The sequence below is a fragment of the Oryctolagus cuniculus genome, chromosome 12 (assembly GCF_964237555.1).
Source record: "Oryctolagus cuniculus chromosome 12, mOryCun1.1, whole genome shotgun sequence".
In the NCBI taxonomy this organism is placed as follows: Eukaryota; Metazoa; Chordata; class Mammalia; order Lagomorpha; family Leporidae; genus Oryctolagus; species Oryctolagus cuniculus.
Genome location: NC_091443.1, coordinates 102,496,713 through 102,518,758, shown reverse-complemented (window position 1 = coordinate 102,518,758; position 22,046 = coordinate 102,496,713). Strand labels below are relative to the sequence as shown.

General features: G+C 47.4%; 1 protein-coding gene across 1 annotated transcript in view; it reads right to left on the bottom strand.

Moving 5' to 3' along the window:
* The window catches only part of ADAMTSL3 (ADAMTS like 3), a 411,707-nt gene that overhangs the window by 361,622 nt on the left and 28,039 nt on the right, over positions 1 to 22,046 (bottom strand). The window lies entirely within an intron of this gene.

Genomic DNA, 22,046 nt, shown 5'->3' with positions numbered 1-22,046 from the left:
CCTTCCTCCACGCTCCACTCTCAGCAACTTAGCCAGAGTCATTAACTCACTTCAGTTTTGTGATTACAAATCCACCACATTCAGGATTTTATTCCCTCCCTCCCTCCCTCCCTCCCTTCCTTCCTTCCTTCCTTCCTCCCTTCCTCCCTTCCTCCCTTCCTCCCTTCCTCCCTTCCTTCCCTCCCTCTCTCCCTCCCACCCTCCCTCCCTTCCTTCCTCCCTCCCTTCCTCCCTTCCTTCCTTCATTCCTTCCTTCCTTCCTTCCTTTTCTTCCCTTTTTCTTTTTGGTGAAGGAAAGACGAAATCATTTTTTTACCATATTACAACAGAAATGCATGTTTATTATAGAAACTTCAAATGAACACAAAAGACAATAAAAATCACCCACAATCCCTTAAACCTACAATAACCACTTGGGTGTCCTTTGGTATATTTCTCTTAAGTTTTTTTCTTTCATACGGTTTGCATGTTTACATAAGTATCCAAGGTTAAATAGGCATGAGTTGTGCAGAAAGACTCTGCTTGCTTCATGGAAAGCTCATATCCTGGTTTCTGAATCCCTGGGCCTACGTGCCCATCACTAGATGGACAAGGCCTGTTGGAGAACACGCCTTGGACATGGTGGCCTGCATCCTCACCAGCAGAAGTCTGAGAGTGCACAGTGCTTACCAGGACCTCTGCCTTATTGTTTCAAGCAGGAAAGTGATGAAAACGGGCACAACACCCAGAGCTCAGTCTCATGCAGATCAACGCCTGTGCCCTAACTGGGCACCTCAACCCCCCAGCTTGGGCAGGGTTGGTAGGAAATAGAGAAAGAGGCCACACGTGTTACTGTAAGGAAGTCGTTCTGTGCAGACAGGAGGAGCGGGGAATGAACGCACTCCTCTAACTCCACTGTTGCCCCAGTGGTCTCATTCCCAACCTGCAACAGGAGCTCTGGTAGAAACAAAAGCAACCATTTGAATCTTGCACTTTGAACGGAGAAACCAATATGGCAGATCTTTGTCAAGGCACAAAGTAGAGAAGCTCCACTAGACTAGCTGGTCCAGACAGCACCAGACTGTTCCAAGAACTTCAAGATTGTCTTATTAACTCTGCTGATGCAGGAGATGCAGTACCACTAGTTCTCTCCTTCTATCGGCTCCAGAGCTCCACAGAATCATAATTTTTAAACGCCTAAGGAGACCTTTGAAGTCATCTAGATTAAACTCCTTATTTTACAAGCAAGCAAACTAAGCATCTAAGAATGGGAGACTGGAACAGGACTGGAACCTGTTAGAGTGGGGGCAGTGCAACTTCCTGAATACAAGGTTTCTGGTACACTGCTTAAGTGTAGCTGACCATGCATGCAACACATGTGAGAAGACTTCAAAAGGTACATGGGAAGAGACAATTAAGAGATAAGTTTACAGGCAGGCATTTCACATAGTGGTTAACACCCCACTTGGGACACCTGCATCTCATTATCAGAGTGCCTAGGTTGAAGTCCTGGCTACTCCACTTTTGATCCAGCTTCCTGCTAATCCATACCTTGGGAGGCAGGAGGTAATGGCCCAAGTATCTGAGTCCCTGCCACCCACATGGAAGACCCAAATTGAGTTCCTGGCTCCTGACTTTGGCCGGGCCCAGTCCTGGCTGTTGTGGGTATACAAAGAATGAACCAAAGATGAAAAACCTCTCTCTCTCTCTCTCTCTCTCTCTCTCTGACTGTTTCTGTCTCTTTTTAGAAGTAAAGTTTCGGCCGGCGCCACGGCTCACTAGGCTAATCTCCGCCTTGCGGCACCGGCACACCGGGTTCTAGTCCCGGTCGGGGCGCCGGATTCTGTCCCGGTTGCCCCTCTTCCAGGCCAGCTCTCTGCTGTGGCCAGGGAGTGCAGTGGAGGATGGCCCAAGTACTTGGGCCCTGCACCCCGTGGGAGACCAGGATAAGTACCTGGCTCCTGCCATCGGATCAGCGTAGTGCGCCTGCCGCAGCGCGCCGGCAGCGGTGGCCATTGGAGGGTGAACCAATGGCAAAGGAAGACCTTTCTCTCTGTCTCTCTCTCTCACTATCCACTCTGCCTGTCAAAAAATAAAAATAAAAAACATTTAAAGTTTATTGTACTGCAAAAAAAAGTTGGTATCCATCCATAATTTGTTCATAAAATGCATTCTCCATGATCTTTCATATTTATTGAGGATCTACTATGTGCCTGACACTGTTTGAAGCACTACAGATATAATTAAGAACAAGAAAAATAAGATCACTATTTTCACAGAGGTTACATTCTTTTGAAAGGAGATACATAATAAAATAAGTAAAATAGAATAATAAAACAATAAATAATAAAATAAGTAAAAAATACAAAGACAAGAAAATTAAAGTCTCTAAGTGCTATAAAGGAAATAATAAGGTGATATGACAGGGTGATTCAATTTTAGATCAGATGATCAGCAAAGGCCATCCCAAGAAGATGAGATTTAAACTAATACCTAAAGCATAAAGAACCAGTTGTGCAAAAAGCCAAGGATTAATATAACTGCACAAAAGAGGAGCAAGTACAAAGTCCAGAAATGGAAAGAGGTCAGCGTTGGTGAAGTCAGCTCATTCAAAGCCTTGTGGGCCATGGCAAGGGGGTCGGAGAACCCCAGTAGAGGATTTGAACAGTACTGACTGCTTTGTGGAGAATGGGCTAGAAGGAGGCACTACGGAGTCAGAATGACCAGTTAGAAGGCTGCTGATTTCAATCCATGTGAGAAGCCATGGCTCCTGGGACTGGTATCATTATCTCCCTGGGGGAGCAGAAGGTAGATGGACAGAAGAACCAACAGAACTTGCTGATGAGGGAGATAAAGGGAAGAACCAAAGATGGCTTTTGGGTTTTTGGTTGAGCAACTGGTTGTTAGGAAATGCAACAGATTGGTATTCCTAAGGCAAGGCAGGATGTGCTGGGAAGGGTCAAGAGTCAACAGCTCTGTTTGAGTCATCTGAGACACCTCCGTGGGGATGTTGAGTTGGCTACTCCATATGCAACTCTACAGCTCAGAAAGCAGGGATGAACCTGGGTAGAGAGATTTGGGTGTCACCACTTCACATTTTCATACATATCTATGGACATGCATATATATTCAGTCATGGTACCAGGAAGAAAAACAGTGTGGCAGACAAGAGGACCTCTTGTCACTTAAAGTGAGTGAACAAGAAAGAGCTAGCAAGAGACATCAAATGATCAACAATTACAATAGGATAAAGGGAAAAAATATTGGCCCATGGAAGGATTCAGCATCAGAGACAGTAGTCAACCATCTCGAACGCTGCTAAGAGATTCGGAAACAGGAAGCTCGAGAAGTTCCCACTGGTTCTGGCCACGAAGAGGTCACTGTTGATCTTGATGAGAGCAATTGCCCTGCAGTATTGAGGACAACTGCCATGGGTCTGAGGGGGTGACCGGGAGGAGAAGCAGTGCAAGGCCAGGAAGGGAGACTTCGAATGGGGTCATCACTAGAGGGCAATGTTTGCAGGGTGAATTTTTAAAGAGAGCTATTGCGACATGTGTGTTTGGTTACAGGGATAATCCAGTAGTGAGAAAGAGAACAGAGAGAGAGAGCTTCAGGAATAAGGCAGTTGAGAAGGAAGAGGTGGGATCCACATTACACACAGAGTTTGGCTTTTGCAAAGATGAGGGTGTCTGGTCCATGGAAGTCCACACCAGGTTATGTTTCTTTGCTGACTCCTCTCCAACTGAGCTACCCTGGCCCACAGCACCTTTCTCCCACCCATTCCTCCCCACCCCCACCCCCACATATACACGTAGAGTTGGATTCTAGAGACAGGAAAGTATGGGATCCAGGAAAGACCATTATCTGAGCCATAGAGTTGCAGAATTGGAAGCAACTTCACAGACTATCTAAAAATCCCCTGGTCTCCACAGCAGGAATTATTTCTGCAGTATTCCCAGTGGCTGGAAATTCCCAAGAGGAAGACGGCAGAGAAGGAAAGGAAGGCTTGGAGGACCCTGTCCTCACAACTCACCTGTTCTCACAACTACTCCGTGAGGTGGCTGCCATTAGCCTGATTTCACACATGGAGACACCAAGACCCAGGTCATTCAGCCAAGGACTCTCAAACCCCCAGCTGCCCAGTGAAACTTCACCTTCATCCCCTCACTGGTGGAAAGGATTTTTAGAAAAGCTGGATCTCTGGCCAGCGCAGCAGCTCACTAGGCTAATCCTCCGCCTGCGGCACTGGCACCCCGGGGTCTAGTCCCGGTCAGGGCGACGGTTCTGTCCCTGTTGCTCCTCTTCCAGTCCAGCTCTCTGCTGTGGCCCAGGAAGGCAGTGGAGGATGGCCCAGGTGCTTGGGCTCTGCATCCACATCAGAGACCAGGAGGAAGCACTGACTCCTGGCTTCGGATCGGCGCCATAGCGGCCATTTGGGGGGTGAACCAACGGAAGGAAGACCTCTCTCTCTCTCACTGTCTAACTCTGCCTGTCAAAAAAAAAGCTGGATCTCCAAGCAAGTGCTGGCTCAGTGGTCAGGATGCCACTTGGGATGCCAACAACTCATAACTGAATGGCTGGGTTTGAATCCTGACTCCACTTCTGATTCGAGTTTCCTACTAATGTGCGTGTGCCCTGGGGGGCAGCACATGATAGTCCAAGTGCTTGAGTGCCTGCCACCCACATGGGAGACTCAGATGCAGGTCCAGGCTCTTGGCTTTGGCTTGGCCTGCCCGAGTATTACGGGTATTTGGAGAGTGACCCAGCAAATGTGAAATCAATCTCTCTCTCTCTCTCCCTCCCTCTCTCTCTCTTTCTCTCCCCTGCTCTCTTCCTGTCTTCCTCTCTCCCTTTCAAATAAAAATAGAATGTTTTTATTTTAAAGAAAACCTGATGCTTCCTTTAGGAGACGTGGCTGATTTGACGTTTCGCTTCAGAGGGCAAGGCTCACATGGAACCCACAGCAGATACTTCCACCCACATGGGAGTTGACATCCTAACTGCTTAGGGAGACTTGGTAGCGTGCAGCTCCTCCCAGGATGGGGCCACCAAAGAGGCAAGGCTTGGAGGAAAGTTAGGAGGAGGGAGGCCGGATATGGACATGTGCAATCTTCCCAGGGCACGGGGCCAGCGCCTGGGAGACAAGCTGCCAGAACGCGTCGTCTCCACCAGCCACCGTGCACAGCTGCAGAAGGCACTAGGGAAGCAGGAATCCAGACGGCTCCTCCAGGGGCTGTGAATCTGAGACATGGAGATACAGCTGTGTCTCCATCTCCCCCTCCAGCTGAAGGCTTCGACCGTGGCAGGAGGAAGATGGGATGGCTATTCAAGAACAAGATGTCAGTGCTCTGCACCCTATAAAAGTCCAAGAAGAACTGTCAAGACGGGGGGAAAGGTTTGGCTGATTGTGATACGACAAGACATACATATTTGGTCTCTAACTACCTTCCCTGATGTACATCTCCCAAAACCCTTGTAATTTCCAAAACAACAGGGGTAACACAAGCAGCTTTTGTTCTAATGTGGTGACTCTTGTTGGGGGGGGGTGTCCTGAATAGACTCAGGATGGGGGCTGGTTGTCAGGGCAACCAACCATGGGATTACAGAGTTGGAATATTCAGTTTCATCCCGAAACCTCTGGGAACAGGCAAGGGACTGGAAGCTGAGTTGCAACCAGTGGCCAATGAGATAGTGAACCATGAGTAGGTAAGTAACGAAGGCCCCCGAACAACCTAAAAACTGAGATCAGTGAACGTCCAAGTTAGTGAAGGCATCTCCTGCACCTCTTTCACTTCCAAGTTAGGGAACCAGCTCCTGCACCTCCCAGACCTCACCTATGCATCTTTTCACGGGGCTGTGTGTCTGTGTCCTTGGCTGTGTCTTTCATGAGCAAACTGATTAGGTCACGGGCAGAGTGCTTCCCTGACTTCTCTTCAAGGCAGGGGGACAGTGGGAGCCTGGACAAGCGCGTCAGTCGGAGGTACAGGTGACAGCCTACTTGCAATGAGCTGTCTATGGGACTTGAGCCCTTAGCCTGAGGTGCCAGATGTGTCTCCAAGTAGACAAGTGTCAGACATGAACTGCATGAGAGAGCACGCAGCTGGAGACGTGCTTGGCGTGTTGAGAGAAATATTAGGGTGTTGGGTTGGGTGGGGAACAGAGTGAGAAGAGACAGTCCCCTCCAGCCACTGTCCACAGCTTCCGAGTCACCAGGGAAAACAGGACTGCTATAACGGGGAAAAGGAAAGAAGGGGACACATGAGTGTCCCTCCAACAGGGGATGTGACCCCAAAAATCAAGTACCCACCAGCTAAGGTACATACCATGGGTTTGCTACTGAGTTCCACAAGCCACCTGAACAATCCTGCTGGCTTGGTCTGGGCCTTACAGCTGAGATGCACAGCCAAACACAGCATCACCAACCTCTGCAGAATTGAGGGCCAAGTCGCTTCCCCTCTAGCTACCCTTAAGCCGCACGGTTGTGCTCAGGACTGAGAGCCGCACTGAACAATTTCCTGTCACTCACAAGTCTTTCCATTCGGTCCGTCTTCCCAGGCTGCTAAGCCTGCTTGGGATCCCAATCTACCTGCATACACATTACATTCTTCCTGCTTCCCGTCAGCCCAAATTGGAACTCTATCCACACCCGCTTGTCCCTACTACAGCAGGAACAAGGCTGACCTAATTACAGCCTGCTCATTTCAGATGTCTCCACATGGGCCACCAGGGATTCCAGAAACACCTTGTCAGATGCTTCCGATCCACAGCGACACAAGCAACAGAAAAAAGTGATGTGTTCGATGGAAGAACTGAGATGCCAGTAGCTCTAAATAGTTTGGAACAGAGGCTAACTGCCAAGGAGGCAAAGCGCTGGACGCTCCCCAGACACCAGGACTTAGCAGAGGGCTTCTGAGGTCACTGTCAGGAACACTACTACGCAGATAAGTCAGTCTCTATTAATGGCAACCTGCCAGGGAGAGACCCACATCCAGAGGGGAGGCTGGGGCCACTGCCCCAGGGGGAAGGTGCCTTTGATCGCTAACAATGGGTGGCTCTGAGGGGCACTTCCCAGGGGCAGCAGGCAGAAGCCCCAAGCCCAGAGCCAACACCCTCTGCAGGAAAGACGCGCTCTGTGGGGCGTCTATGCGTGACTGCTCCTGGCCAAGATGGCGAGGGCTTCAGTTTGCGACTTCCCAAGCCCATGAAGGAACATCCAGTTGGACCAGTACTACTTAAACTCAGTGTACCAGGCGCATGTCTCCTCTCCAAACCACCGCATGCATTTCGATTCCTGAACCTGAAGCCAAGGTTAAAAAAGAAATTTTCCGGGTTATTTTGTTTTTTTAAGGAGGATGTCGTCATCCCAAGACTTGGGTGTCCAAAAACTTCCTCATGAAATAGAAAATGCATCGACTCAGACAGGGTTGGAAGGAGGGGCGAGGAAGGAGTTTGCATGTTTTTTCTGGGTTTTTAAAAATTAATTCTAGAGTTTTAGATTATTTTTCTGTGTTCATCATCAACTGTGTGTTCTGGTACCATCCAGCTAAAGAGCTAACGTTTTGAACGTCTGAGTATACCTCTGCCCATGTACTGTGAGGTTTCAAACGCCTACAGGGGGCGCCCTGCAGAGTGAGGGTCTCTGTCCCTGTGTCCCGGGAACCACTCCCAGGAAACGGGGCATCCTGCAGAGTGAGGGTCCCTGTCCCATGTCCCGGGAACCACTTCCAGGAAACGGGGCATCCTGCAGAGTGAGGGTCCCTGTCCCTGTGTCCCGGGAACCACTCCCAGGAAACAGGGCATCCTGCAGAGTGAGGGTCCCTGTCCCATGTCCCGGGAACCACTCCCACCCCTGACAGGAATTCTGCTTTGAGAGGAGCACTCTCTCAGGGCTAAGCTGGAATCTGCACTTTGATCCGAAAGTGAAACATGTATTTTCCCACAGCCTTTTCACCACGAACACTCATCATTATCTCGCGTAGACAAAAGACCGCTTTGCCTTCAATTAAGAAATCAGTGTTTCAGTTTTCAAAGTAGGGGCACAGAAGGGGCCATCCCCAAAGCATGGAGTGCCCAAGGAACTCTGTGGGTCCACAGGTGCATTCAGACAGCACGCAATCATTAGGCACCTACCATGCGTCATGTACTATCACCGACTCAGAGAGTTCTGCAGTCAACGAAGCAGACAAGAAGCACCTTTCCCAAAGATCTCAGGCAGAAAATGAGTATAAGAGGGAAGCAGACTGTATACCATGCCCTGTGTAAAGGGACTGGAGGTGCTGGGGTTAGGATATAATTTGCAGTTTTAAGTGGAGTGGTCTGGGACAGGTGTTTGGCCGAGCAGTTACGGGTTTGAGTCCCGGTTCCAACTCCTGATTCCAGCTTCCTGCTAATGCAGACCCTGGGAGGCAACAGGTGATCCATTGGGTCCTCGCCAATCACGTGGAAGATCTAGGTCAAGTGCCCAGCTCCTAGTGTGAGCCAGGCCCAGTCGTGGCCATCAAGGGCATTTGTGGAATGAACCAGCGGATGGGAGCATGCTCTTTCTCTAGCTCTCACTTTCAAATAAATGAAGTTCTTAAAAAGTAAACATAAAAATAGGGGTCAGGGTAGTGGCACAGCAGGTTAAGCCACTACCGACAATGTCGGCATCCCAAACTGGAGCACTGGTTCAAGTCCCAGCTGTTCCTCTTCCAATCCAGCTCCCTGCTAATGCACCTGGGAGGGCAGCAGGTGATGGCCCAACAACTTGGACAGCTGCCACCCACGTGGGAGACCCAGGTGGAAGTTATGACTCCTGGCTTCATCCTGGGCCCCCCCGCAGCCAGTCATGGCCATTTAGGGATTGAACCAGTGGATTGAAAGTCAGTCTCTCTCTCTCTCTCTCTCTCTCTCTCCCCCCCCCCCCTTTCTTAAATAAATAAAATAAAACATTCTTAAAAATTGAAAATAGGGGCTGGTGCTGTGGCTCACTAGTTAGTCCTCTGCCTGCAGTGCCGGCATCCCGTGTGGGCACCAGTTCTAGTCCTGGCTGCCCCTCTTCCGATCCAGCTCCCTGCTATGGCCTGGGAAGGCAGTGGAGGATGGCCCAAGTCCTTCGGCCCCTGCATCCATGTGGGAGACCAGGAGGAAGCACCTGGCTCCTGGCTTCGGAACAGCACAGCTCTGGCCGTTGCAGCCATTTGGGGAGTGAACCAGCGGATGGGAGGCCTTTCTTTCTGTCTCTCTCTCTCACTGTCTATAACTCTCTCTCTCATTGAAATAAAAATAAAATTAAATGTTTTTAAAATTTTAAAAATAAATTAGTTTAAAAAGAGTGATTAGGGTAGCCTAAGGCAGGGCAGACTTCCTTAGAGAATCATTACTTTCTCTGATTTTCTAAACTGGCAAATTAGATCTCGCCATTTTCCTTTAAAGTCTCAGAATGTCTGTCCTCTCTAGGAACCCCCAGGGCTCTGGTGTTTCTGCCTCTATGACAGGTCACAGGTCACCCTGTCCTCCTTAGCCCAAGCACTGCTCACTCCCAGCCCTGGCACTCCAACCGGGGCAGCCCCGCCCCCTGCTCCTGCCTCCCAGCACCTCTGCCCCTCTCCATGTCGCCTCTGCCACCGACCATGCCTGCCTGTTGTTCTGGCTGTTCTTCTGCCTGACACTGCCTCACCCTAATAACCCAGTGCAACATACGAGTGTAGAAAACACCCACCGGGGGCAAGGGACCCATGATGCAGGCAGGCAGGGTGCTCTTGGTTGCCAACCTCAAAGCCCGTTCCTGTATCTATTCCTCGTATATGAATTTGTGTTAATTCAGTAGCAAAAAAAAAAAAAAAAAGCATTACCAGCTCTTCCTAATTTGGCAGTGAGACACCACCCAACCTGACAAAGTCCAGAAACACGTCAGGGACATACTCATGTTTATTCAAGGTCTTTCTCACCCCTCCAGCTCCGTGCCTTTCAGGAAACAGCTCGTCTGTGTGGCTTGAAAGCATACAGGCTTGCAGAACGCAGCCTTCCAAGAGAAGAAAAAGACAGAAATGTGCTGTTTGCACATACCCTGAAAAACATTTATATTCATCCTACGCCGGTTTGTTTTTCTAAGCTCTGCAGGGCAGGAAGTGTTCGGTGTGAACACGTCAACGGAGCTGCCAAATTTGCTGTTTGGATGCTGTGTTTTTCAGAATTCTTCTGCCAGGGAGATAGTGAATTTCTGACTCCCAGTGTGCAAAATGGCATCACTCAAATTTCAATAAACTCCAAAAAAGACAAAAACCCTTGGACTTATCAGAAAATGTTGAGGACTTTTTAAAAAACAAAAGATGATGCTTTTGAACAAAAGGATGCTGGCATCAATTCCTGCAGTACAACGGTTACCACCACCATAGTGGAGCCATAAATCAGCATGAGAAATTATTGCATGCTGCCTTTTGTTTAAAACGGAAAAAAAGGGAAGAATGCAAGTTATAGTCCAATCCAATTGGGATGCTGGGTGCCATACGGGTTTCTGGATTTAAGCTGATTTATTTTTAAGGTATAATTTAAATTTCTTAATGATACATGGAGTTATAAATAATTTCCTTTTGAATGTTTAAAACATCAACAAACCATCCCATATTGTTTGACATGAAAATGTCATGAAGTTTTAAGTCCTGAATAAACACTGGATTAGTTTTAGCAAGGGTACCGGATGCATGGAAAATCACATTCATAAAGGAGACAAGTTTGGAGACACCAGACACCTGTTACACCTAGTGACGGCTGCTCCAATGTGGGAAAGGGGCCAGACCTGCAGTAGGGAACCGGGGCTCCAACCTGCATCTGCAAGAAAGGGATCCTGTGACTCTCTGCACGTCCCTTCAGGTCTCCGGACCTTACCCCCAAGTCACTAAACAGGGGAGACCATGCTCCGTGAGCTTCACGACTCCCCAAGGCAGGAGGCAAAGCAGGCAGGCAGGATGACAGTGTAGCAGCTTTGTTTCTGTACTGTATTTTTAAATTGCCATAGTAATACTGTGGGTGTGAATTTAGAAAAAGTCCCTGGGGCAGAAAAATACCCAGAAGTCAAAGAAGTAAAACCGTAATATCTTTTGTCATCAGAGTCAATGCACTTTCTGCAACCAAAAGCAGAGCTGAGAGAGGAGAAGTGCTTCGGGACAGCTCTCACCGACTCAGGGGGCCCACGCAGACAGCCGCACTCAGCTCTGTGATGCAACAGAGACAAAGGACAACCTCAGAATAGAGAGTCCACACTGCAGACTTCAGCCTACTGCAGGGGCGGGGGATCAGGAGAGGAGGCAGCCTGCACACCCTGACGGGCACATTTGCTGCACACTTTCCTCATTTGCAAAGTGGAGCTGAAAGCATTCTACTTCCCAGAATCGCTGGACTAGTTAATAAAAGTAGGCACATGATGGTGCAAATCGGAAGAAGCTGGGCAAATGTACAGTACAGTGACTGCTGTGCTCGCCATGCCCCCAAACCAAGTTTGTAATTCAAGCATGAAAACATGCGTGTGTTGAATGCCTTCGAGGTGCAGATGCTGAGCTGGCCCCCTGCTCACAGAGAGCCTGCAGCCTTCTGGGGTCAGGTGTGGGCTGAGGAACAGACCAATAGGTCAGCCACTACAAAGTCGTGTGCTCAGGGGTGTCCAAGAGAGGGAAGAACGGGGCGCTATATAGCCGAGGCCCGGGGGAAGCGACACAGAGGCAGTGACCACCACACACCCTGTAAACAGCAAGTAGAAATTAGGAAAACAAAGAGAAGGATGGAGGGGCAGAGCCTTCTAGAAAAACACAGGCATGCTAATAACATGGACAAAGATCCAGTCCAGAGAGAACAGGGCAAGTCAAGTGCACAGCTCTGGAGTACAGAATGTCAGAGAAGTGAAGAGACGAGAAGTAGCAGAGACAGACACAGGCCAGACCTTGAATGTGATCTGGAAAGCAGATCACGAAGTCCATGTGCATCCTGGGGAAGCACTGGAAAGGTATTAAGTAAAGAAGTGAAATTGTTATTACAGAGAATGCATGAGGGGCAAATGAGACACAAGGCAGGGGCAAATGACGGCATGAGGATTGAGAGAAAGGGCCCGTAATGAAAACCATCTCAGAATTCCAGAGGAGAAAACTGTGTCCCAATATAGGTGAAATACTGGGAGAAATGGTGATGTGTGTGTGTAATCAAAACTAACTCGTAGCAAGGGTAGGCATTCAGCCTAGCGCTTAAGACATTGGCTAATATGTTTGCACCTCATATCAGAATGCCACAGCTTAATTCTCGACTCCAGCTTCCTGTTATTGCAGAGCCGGGAAGGCAGCAGTGATGGCTCAGGGAGATGGGTTCCTGCCACCTGTATAGGAGTCCTGGATTGAGTTCCTGGCTCCCAGCTTGGCCCCAGCCCAACCCCAAGTATTGAGGGTATCTGGGGAGTGAACTATGGATGGGAGTGCACACGCGCTCTCTCTCCCCCTCTTTTTTTCCTCTCTCATCCTTTCAAATAAATAAATAAATAAAAATAATCATTAAAATAAAAACTAACTCCAAACAAAAGGAAATTCTCCACGGTCCTTTAGGTGTTACAGAAATAGAAGCAGTACTCAACACTATTCCCTTGCAGAAAAGAATAGAACCACAGAGTTTTGGAGGTGAGTTCTACAAAACTTTCCAACTATAAATATAAATAATTCAAATCTTTAAAAAATATTTCAAAGAATAATAAAAAGGGACTACCCAATAATTCATTTTATGAGATTACCATCTTAACAACAAAATCAGACAAGAATAATACCGGAAGGAACACCACTCTTAAAATATAAACCTCACTCCTGAAAATTTCCTAAATAAAATATAAGCAAAACAAATCCAGTGTACCAATAGAAGCCATCAGCAGCAGAATGGATCAATAAATTGTGGAGCGGCTGTGCACTCAGACATAGCAGAGCAGGGAAAATGAATGACCTCAACCTCGCACATCAAGAGAGTTGAAACTTAAAACCCTAACACTGAGCAGATAGACACAGAGTGATTTCATTTATACAAAATCCCACAAAAACGAGGATAACACCAATGCAATGTCATTTAACAATACATACTTGGCTAAACAATAAAGTCGAGTAGAGGAAGTGTCATTGTCATCTGTTACCATGGTTACTTCTGAGCAGAAAGGAGGATGCAACGAGGAACAGCGTTGTGAGCGGTCAGGGGTATTGAGAGCGTCCCATTTCATAGGCACTCATGACGTCATCACTCTTAGGGCATCTCATCTACAGCGCTACACAAATGCACATGGCAACCTTCCGCTAAACATCATGGAATATAAATTCGTTTGGATATGGGGTTTGTAATCAGATAAGTTTTAAATTGGGCCTGAAGGTCTATTTCCATGTTTTTATATTTAGCACTACATAAATAGAGTCTTTTCTACCAAAAGGAAAATGATGGATTATTCAATCAATTCTTCCACACAATAAGTACATAAGCAGGAAAGTATGTAAAAATAGATCAATCAGGTCAATCAAATCAATTCCATATGGGTAACAAATGCACAGGTTAGAATATATATAATTCTGGCCGGCGCCATGGCTCACTAGGCGAATTCTCCGCCTTGCGGCGCCGGCACATGGGGTTCTAGTCCTGGTCGGGGCGCCGGATTCTGTCCCGGTTGCCCCTCTTCCAGGCCAGCTCTCTGCAGTGGCCAGGGAGGGCAGTGGAGGATGGCCCAGGTGCTTGGGCCCTGCACCCCATGGGAGACCAGGAGAAGTACCTGGCTCCTGCCATCGGATCAGCGCATGCCGGCTGCAGCGGCCATTGGAAGGTGAACCAATGGCAAAGGAAGACCTTTCTCTCTGTCTCTCTCACTGTCCACTCTGCCTGTCAAAAAAAAAAAAAAAAAAAAAAGAATATATATAGTTCTACCATTTTCTAGGATCAAGAATTATGAAAGAAAGGTCTGTTACCCACCCTAAGTTACTTTTTCTGCGGCCAGTGCTGTGGCAAAATGGGCTAAGCCTCCGCCTGTGGCACCAGCATCCTCTACGGTGCTGTGGCATAGCAGGTAAAGCCGCTGCCTGCAATGCAGGCATCCCATATGGGCGTCTGTTCCAGTCCCACCTGCTCCTCTTCCAATCCAGCTCTCTGCTAATGGCCTGAGAAAGCAGTGGAAGATGGCCCAAGTGCTTGGGCCCCTGCACCTGCTGATTCCAGCTTTTTGCTAATGAAAACCCTGGTGGGAGGTCGAGCACAGGGGGTGGGGGTGGGGCAGCAGGTGATGTTTCTGCCATCCACGTGGGAGATCAGGATTGAGTTTTGGGCTCCTGACTTCTGCCCGGTGCAGGCCCTGCTGTTGCAGGTGTTTGGAGAGTAAACAACAGACAGGAGCATGCACACTCTCTGTTTATCAAATATTTTCTCTAAAAGAATTTGCCATCTAAAGGGGTTTCAGAGCAGGATAATCAAGACCTCACGGCACTGCAGACCTCATGGCTCAGAAGGGCTTCCCCTTCTGTCAATGGCTCTGATGCGAATGACTACCCACCTTAAACCAGGGGAAAGACGTAACACCACAGAAAAATGCCACATTCCAGCCCCACAATGAAGCTGAACAACTCAATCACTTGATTCCTGAACAGGCAGCCATACGAGAGCCCGGACCTTTAAACCAAGCTTTTGTGTGACACCAAAGACACGAAACTTTTTGTATTCAGCAGCTGCCCTGCAGGTTTAATGCAGGCGGTGTGACTGTACCTATGTCTTTAGACTCTTCCAGGATGCCTTGGTCCCCACACACCTGTGGGTCCCTCCTGTGGCAGCCAGTGCTCACCCTGTGCCCAGAGAACTGAGATGTGCACAGAGGGTGAGCCCATCTGTGTCCCTGTTTCAACGCTGCTCTGTTTCTGATGAGAAAGTGCCGCTAAGTGTTCAGACGGGAAAATGGGGTAACCACTCGAACACTTGCCTGCGTCTGCTCAGAGGCCCGTGACAGGCTGTAAAACAGAAGCAGAAACCCAGGCTGGAGAGGGGAGGCCAGAGCAGGAGGAAGGAGGAGGGAGCAGGACGCACTGCCAGGACGCAGCTGGAGCGAGCCCGTCCCGGGGCGCCTCCATGTCCCTGTCCGTGCGGAAGTCACAGACGAAGGCCATTACAGGCTCCCAGAGCCGTCCTCCATGAAGACAAAGAGAAGCACCAAAGGACTGCCCAGGGTGTGCCAGGCGCATGCGCGGTGCCCAGCAGGGCGACTGGATTCATTGCACTTAACGCTCGGGAAACTCGTTAATATCATCCATTTGTGTGAAAAAGGAAGGCTACAGCTCACTGAGATGCTGGAGGTACAGGGAGCTGTCGAATCCCTGTGGCAGAACGTGCCCAGGAACCTCGCTCATCTCCTCTTCCGGAGCCACACAGGCTAGGGAATGATCCTGGGCAACTAATACGAGAGCCTGAACGTCTAGGTGAAACTGCAGGAGGAAGCTGGTGTGGCATCGAGGTAAGAGGGGGCTTCTTTAGAAAGACACCTGGGGGGCTGGCGCTGTGGTGCAGCTGGTTAATGCCCTGGCCTAAAGCACTGGCATCCCATATGGGCTCTGGTTCAAGTCCCGGCTGCTCCTCTTCCGATCTAGCTCTTTGCTATGGCCTGGGAAAACAGTGGAAGATGGCCCAAGTGCTTAGGTCCCTGCACCCACGTGGGGGACCCAGAGGAAGTTCCTGGCTCCTGGCTTCGGATCAGCGCAGCTCCGGCCGTTACAGCCAACTGGGGAGTGAGCCAGCAGATGGAAGACCTCTCCCTGTGTCTCTGTCTCTCTCTAACTCTTTCAAATAAATAAAATAAATCTTAAAAAATAAAAGACACCCAAAAGGCCAACTCTGACAGACAAGATGCGGGCAGGTTTAGGGGTTAGGACACTCATTTCCCACATCAGGGTGGCTGGGTTGGAGTCCTGGCTCCAGGTTCTGATTCCAGCTACCTGGAAATGCAGACCCTGGGGGGGAAACGGGGGTGTGAACCAGTGCATAGGAGAGTGCCCTCCTTCCTTGCCCTCTCAAATAAATAGATAATTTCTTAAGAAGACAAGTTGCATAGTCATCTTTCCAGTCCTAATTTTGACAAATATATTGTAACAGCGTTATACACTACTCTGGGCACTTAGGATACAGTGATGGACAAGAGACTAAAATTCCTGCTCTCCAAGAGCATATATTATAAAGAGAAACCGCATTCAAATCGACATTTTTGTTCACCATAAAAGTTAAAAACATCTGGGGCTGGTGTTGTGGTGTAGCAGGTAAAGTCACTGCCTGTGGTGCTGGCACTCCACATGGTCAACAGTTCAAGTCCCAGCTGCTTCACTTCCTTTTTTTTTTTTTTTTAAGATTTATTTATTTATTTGAAAGTCAGAGTTACAGAGAGAGGAGAGGTCTTCCATCCGATGGTTTACTCCCCAGTTGGCCGCAATGGCCAGAGCTGTGCCGATCCGAAGCCAGAAGCCAGGAGCTTCTCCCAGGTCTTCCACATGGGTGCAGGAGTCCATGGTCTTGGGCCATCTTCTACTGCTTTCCCAGGCCATAGCAGAGAGCTGGATTGGCAGTGGAGCAGCCAGGTCTTGAACCGGCGCCCATATGGGATGCTGGCGCTTCAGGCCAGGGCGTTAACCCACTGCACCACAGCACCGGCCTAACAGCTGCTCCGTTTCCAATCCCGTTCCCTACTAGTGGCCTGGAAAAAGCAGAAGAAGATGGCACAAGCGCTTGGACCCCGCAACCCTTATCAGAAACCTGTAGGAAGCTCCTGGCTCCTGACTTCGGCCTGGCTCAACCCTGGCTGTTGCAGTCATCTGATAAAGTGAACCAGTGGTTGGAAGTTCTCTTTCAACATCTCTGCCTCTCTCTGACTTTCAAATAAATAAATAAATTTTTTTTGAAAAGTTAAAAACATAGTCAATAAATTGAGAAAAGATATATAACCAACAAAAAAGTACCCAGAATATGTAAGTGATGCCTACAAACAAAAAGGAAGAAAAACACAAAAAACAAAAAAAGTCTTCATGAGCAAAAGATATGAATAAGCAATTCAGAGAAGTAGAAAATGAAATGCCAGAAAGCATGAAACAATGAGTACTATGTTAGTAATCAGAGAAATTTAAACTGTAACATCAGAGATGCCACTTTGTAACTATGAAACTGACAAAAATGAAAAAGCCTGATGATATCACTAATTGGAGATAATGTGGTTCAAAAATGATTCTTAATCTTTTAGTTAGACTATAAATTGATATCACAATTTTCATAATAACATTTGCTATAGCTAGTAAGGCTGAACATGGACCAATCATTTCACCAAGCTCTCCCACTCCCAAATATAGACCTTAGAAAAACCAGTGGACAGATACACAGAACTGTTCGTAAAAAACAAAATTGAAACAACTAGGTGCTTACAGGACAGCATAGTTAAGTTCTGATGTCTTCATGCAGTGAAATACTCTGCACTAAAAATATATTTCGGGGGGAGGGCGGTACTGTGGCATAGCAGATAAAGCCGCTGACTGCAGTACTGGCACTCCATGTGGGTGCCAGTTTGAGTCCTGGCTGCTCCAGTTCCAATCCAGCTCTCTGCTATGGTTTGGGAAAGCAGTAGAAGATGGCCCAAGTCCCTGGGCCCCTGCACCCACGTGGAAGACCTGGGAGAATCTCTTGGCTCCTGGCTTCAGATCAGCGCAGCTCCATCTGGCCATTGCAGCCATTTGAGGAGTGACCACTAAATGGAAGATCTCTCTCTGTCTCTGCCTCTACCTCTCTGTAACTCTGCCTTTCAAATAAATAAATAAATATATAAATCTTAAAAAATTTTTTTCAGGGACTGGCATCATGGCAGCAGGTTAAACTACCACTTGCCATGCCAGCATCCCATGTTAAAGCACCAATTCAAATCCTGGCTGTGCCACTTCCAATCCAACTCCCTGCTAATGTGCCTGGGAAAGCATCAGACGACGGCCCGAGTACTTAGGCCCCTGCCACCCATGTGGGAGACCAGGAAGGAGTTCCTGGCTCCTGGCCTCTGCCTGACCTAGACTTGGCTCTTGTGGCATTTAGGAGTGAACCAGGGAATGGAAGATTGATCTCTCTCTTTCATTCTCACTCTCATTCTTGGTCTAACATTCAAATAAATAAACCTTTTAAAAGTAAAATTAAATAAATAAAACCAGGAAAGTAGATATAATATTATTTTTAAAAATTACATTTAATAACATGGATGAATCTCACTAGCAATTTAAGCAAATAAAGCAAGTTGTTTTATTTATTCCATGTACATAAAATTTTAAAAGTACAAAAACATTACATATTTTGTTTAGGAACATGCAGTAAAAATATAAACAAAGGGAAAGGAACTCAAAATTCAGGGCAGTCATTTCTTCTGGGGACAAGAAGGAGGGGGAAAAAAGGAAAAATGTACCTAGGACTCTGTGTTTCTTATATTCTTTATTTCTTAAGTTGGGAGATGGTACATGAGTGCATACTGTGTTTTTTAATTTATTTTATTTCATTTTTAATTTTTAAATGTATTTGAAAGGCAGAGAGAGAGAGAGAGATCTTCCATCCACTGATTCACTCCCCAAATTCTTGCAACAGCCAAGGCTGGACGGAAGCCAGAGCCAGGACCCAGAAACTCAATCCAGATCTGCTCCATGGGTGGCAGGGACCCATCACTGAGCCATCAGCTGCTGCTTCTCAGGGTGTACATTAGCAGGAAGCTGGAATCAGGAGGCAGAGCCAGGAACCAAGCCCAGGCACTCTGCTGTGCGACACGGGTGTCTTTACCCACTAGGCTAAATGCCTGCTCCCAAGTTTAGGGAACTAAGCAGAAAGCTCAAAAACAGAAAAAGTGGAACATCTGCAAGACACAAGCGAGGATGCTGAGAAGGTAATTCTGTCACTGAGAAGCTGTGAATGCATCACCTTTGCTTTCGATTTCCAACATTCTAGGAGGCCCTAAGATCAGAACACCAGCATGAAGTTCACAGCTGTGAATGTGAAAATAGCCTGGAGTCAGAAAACACTGGTGGCTGTCAATGGCTAAGTCGTGCCTTTAGGATGTCCCGGGGTAAACAGACAGGTGCCACCAGCTGAGAAGTCTGTGTCTGCCCCTCAAGGGGAGGCTCAGCCTCTGAAAGTGAGAAAAGCACTGAAGGGGCCATTTAGTGGTCATCTGAAAGAGCCCTACTGACCTCCGAGGCACAGGATCAAGGTAAAGCTATACCAGGAACTGCTCTGTGTGACCCACGTGCTGCTGTCCACTTACCTACCCAGGGCAAAGTGAACTCCTTCCAGGACAGACAGTGTGTCCTCCCCGAGCGCTCACTCTCTCCCCAGCTCTGTGCTGGACCATGTGTGGAGCCCAAAGTAAAGCAGACAGAGCCCTCAGAAATGGGGACGAACCCTCAACTGGGAAGTCCAGTGATGGAGAAAAGACATGTACAGGAATAACTTGGTTATGGGGAAATTAATGGGACTGAAGAATTTGTGGATGTTGTGAGTCTTGAAGGATGGCAGATTTAAGAAGAGGGGGCAGATGGAGAAAGGATTGAGAAGAGGGGAGAGTAAGAGGAGGAAACGTGGTGCAGGTGAAATTCAGTTTGGGTAGTTTGGGTACCTGGTCAACCACACTATTAGGAGGAAACAGCAGGCCACACACAAGAGCAGAGGAAGAATTCAGCAGTCCCTATCCTGGGGGTCACAAACAGAAGGTCTGATCAAGTGTCTGCTTTCTCTCCTTCGCCCCACTAGTCCCTGTCCTTCTTGGCTCAAAGGCATCACTGGCTTTAAGGAGCCAACACTGAAACAGAATTTGTGGCCCAAGTCCACATATTTCCAAATGAGTCTCGCACTCCTAGACCTCTGAAAAAGATCGTGCAGTCTCTGAAAGCCTGTCTGGGCTGCTGTCCTCCGGGGCTAGGCAGGCGGTCCACCTGACAACAGGCTGGGTAATGGGCCCAGGGAGGAAAATATGTTGGGGGGCAAATCCGGACGGCCACGTTTCTTTATGAGTTATAAACAACACATTTTTGTAACCGAAGAAATAAACATAGCTCACTTCTACAAAAGCAAACATTTGCAGGAAAGTAATTAGATGACATCTGCTCTCTGATGGAAAATTTATGGAAAACAGCGTGATTCCAGCCAACCCAAAGGAGAGACCAGTTCGTTTTATTTAGACTAGAGCACTATCACGCTTCCTTGTACAATAAACAAGCACTAAATGTCTTTACCCTTTAACACCAATGTTCTCCAAAAAGACACCAAGTTCTCCCCTCTTCCAATATATCAGCACAGTAGTACAAATGAAAACTTATTTGTGCTTTGCTTTCCAAGGTTTCTGTTACCACTCATCTTGAAGTAAGTAGAAAATTCCAGGAATAAACAATTCATGGGTTTTGAATTATGGGCCATTCAAATTTGTGTGGTGTAATCTCCTATGCCCTGGCTCCATCTTGCCCTGGCCAAGAATCATCCCTTTGCCCAACGTATCCACGCCATGTACGCTACTTGTCCCTTACTTACTCGGTGTTCATCGTTGTTATCAAATCAGTCATTGAGATATTACCGTGCTTGTGTTCAAGTAACCCTTACACAGAAGCCCGACTCTACACAATGCTTATGTCACTAATCTCGCTTCATCTCATCACACAAACATTGCATCAACTCACACCCTCATAAAAAGTGTGAATATAGCGTGATAGGAGATTGAGACAGAGAGACCATGTTCACATAACCTGTATTCCAGGATATTGTTATAACTGTTCTATTACTGTTGATCTCTTATTGTGCCTAATTTATAAATCAAACATTATCATTATAAATAGGGAAAACACATAGGGTTTGAAACTATACAGAGTTTCAGACATCCACTGCGGGTCTTGGAATGTATCCAAGGAGCACTATTGTAATGTATTCAGCCCATAAGGCCACCAGCAAAGACAAGAAATATTGGAACATCTAGCATATGACAGTACTTTAAAATTTTGTTAAAATAGAATTAAAAGATAAGCTGATTGTGGTGCAAAAACAAAAGAAATCCATACATGGCTTTTTTCATTTAAAAGCTCATGGAAAACATGGGATCAGCATGTGACACAGTGGGTTAAGCCAACAACTACAATGCCGGCATCCCATAAGGGTACCTGTTCATGTCCCCAGCTGCCCCACTTCTGATCCAGCTCTCTGCTAATGCATATGGGAAAGCAGCAGAGGATGATCTAAGTACTTGGGCCCCTGCACACACGTGGGAGACCCAGATAGAGTTGCTGGCTCTTGGCTTTGTCTTGGCCCAGGCCTGGCCATTATGGTCATTTAGGGAATAAACCAGTAGATAGAGCATATCTCTTTCTCTCTCTCTCTCTCTCTCTCTCTCTCTCTCTCTGCCATACAAGAAAATAAATAAATGATTTTTCAAAAAAAATTATGGAAAATTACTGAGGAAGGAGGGGAACAAAAGGGCGCAGGTGAAAGAATCAGAAAATAAAGGGGAGGAAAAGAAGACGTGCCAGAGGTAGTGACGGGTGAGTAATTCAGCTGCTATCCAACGATGCTAAGGCCATAGTCGTCCAGAGCAAAGGTCTGCTCTTAGCTCTGACCCTCACTTTGTGTGTTCCATTTGGGGCACCATATTCTCTGGCATTCTGTTTGCCCAATCCCTGAATCTGTGACAGTTGGCCCACCAACTGACTATGCCATGGAAAATACACAGAAAGTTGCTACAACCAAGAGCCTTACTCATGACTCAGAGTCAAAGCATTAGCATTCAAGTAACTGATGACCAAGCCCCCTTACCCAGACACTGTTCCAAATGACCAAAAAATGGGGGGAGGGATATCAACAATAGCTTTGAAACTGGAAACGACACCATCCGTATGACACAAATTTTAAGGATGTTTTGCTAGACAAAGTACAGGAAGAACCAGATAGAAAAGAAGTTGCTACAGACAAATGTTTAAATGTCCATTCTTTTTATTTTTAAAGATTTACTGTTTATTTGAAAGAGTTACATAGAGAGAGGAGAGGCAGAGAGAAAGAAAGAGAGGTCTTCCATC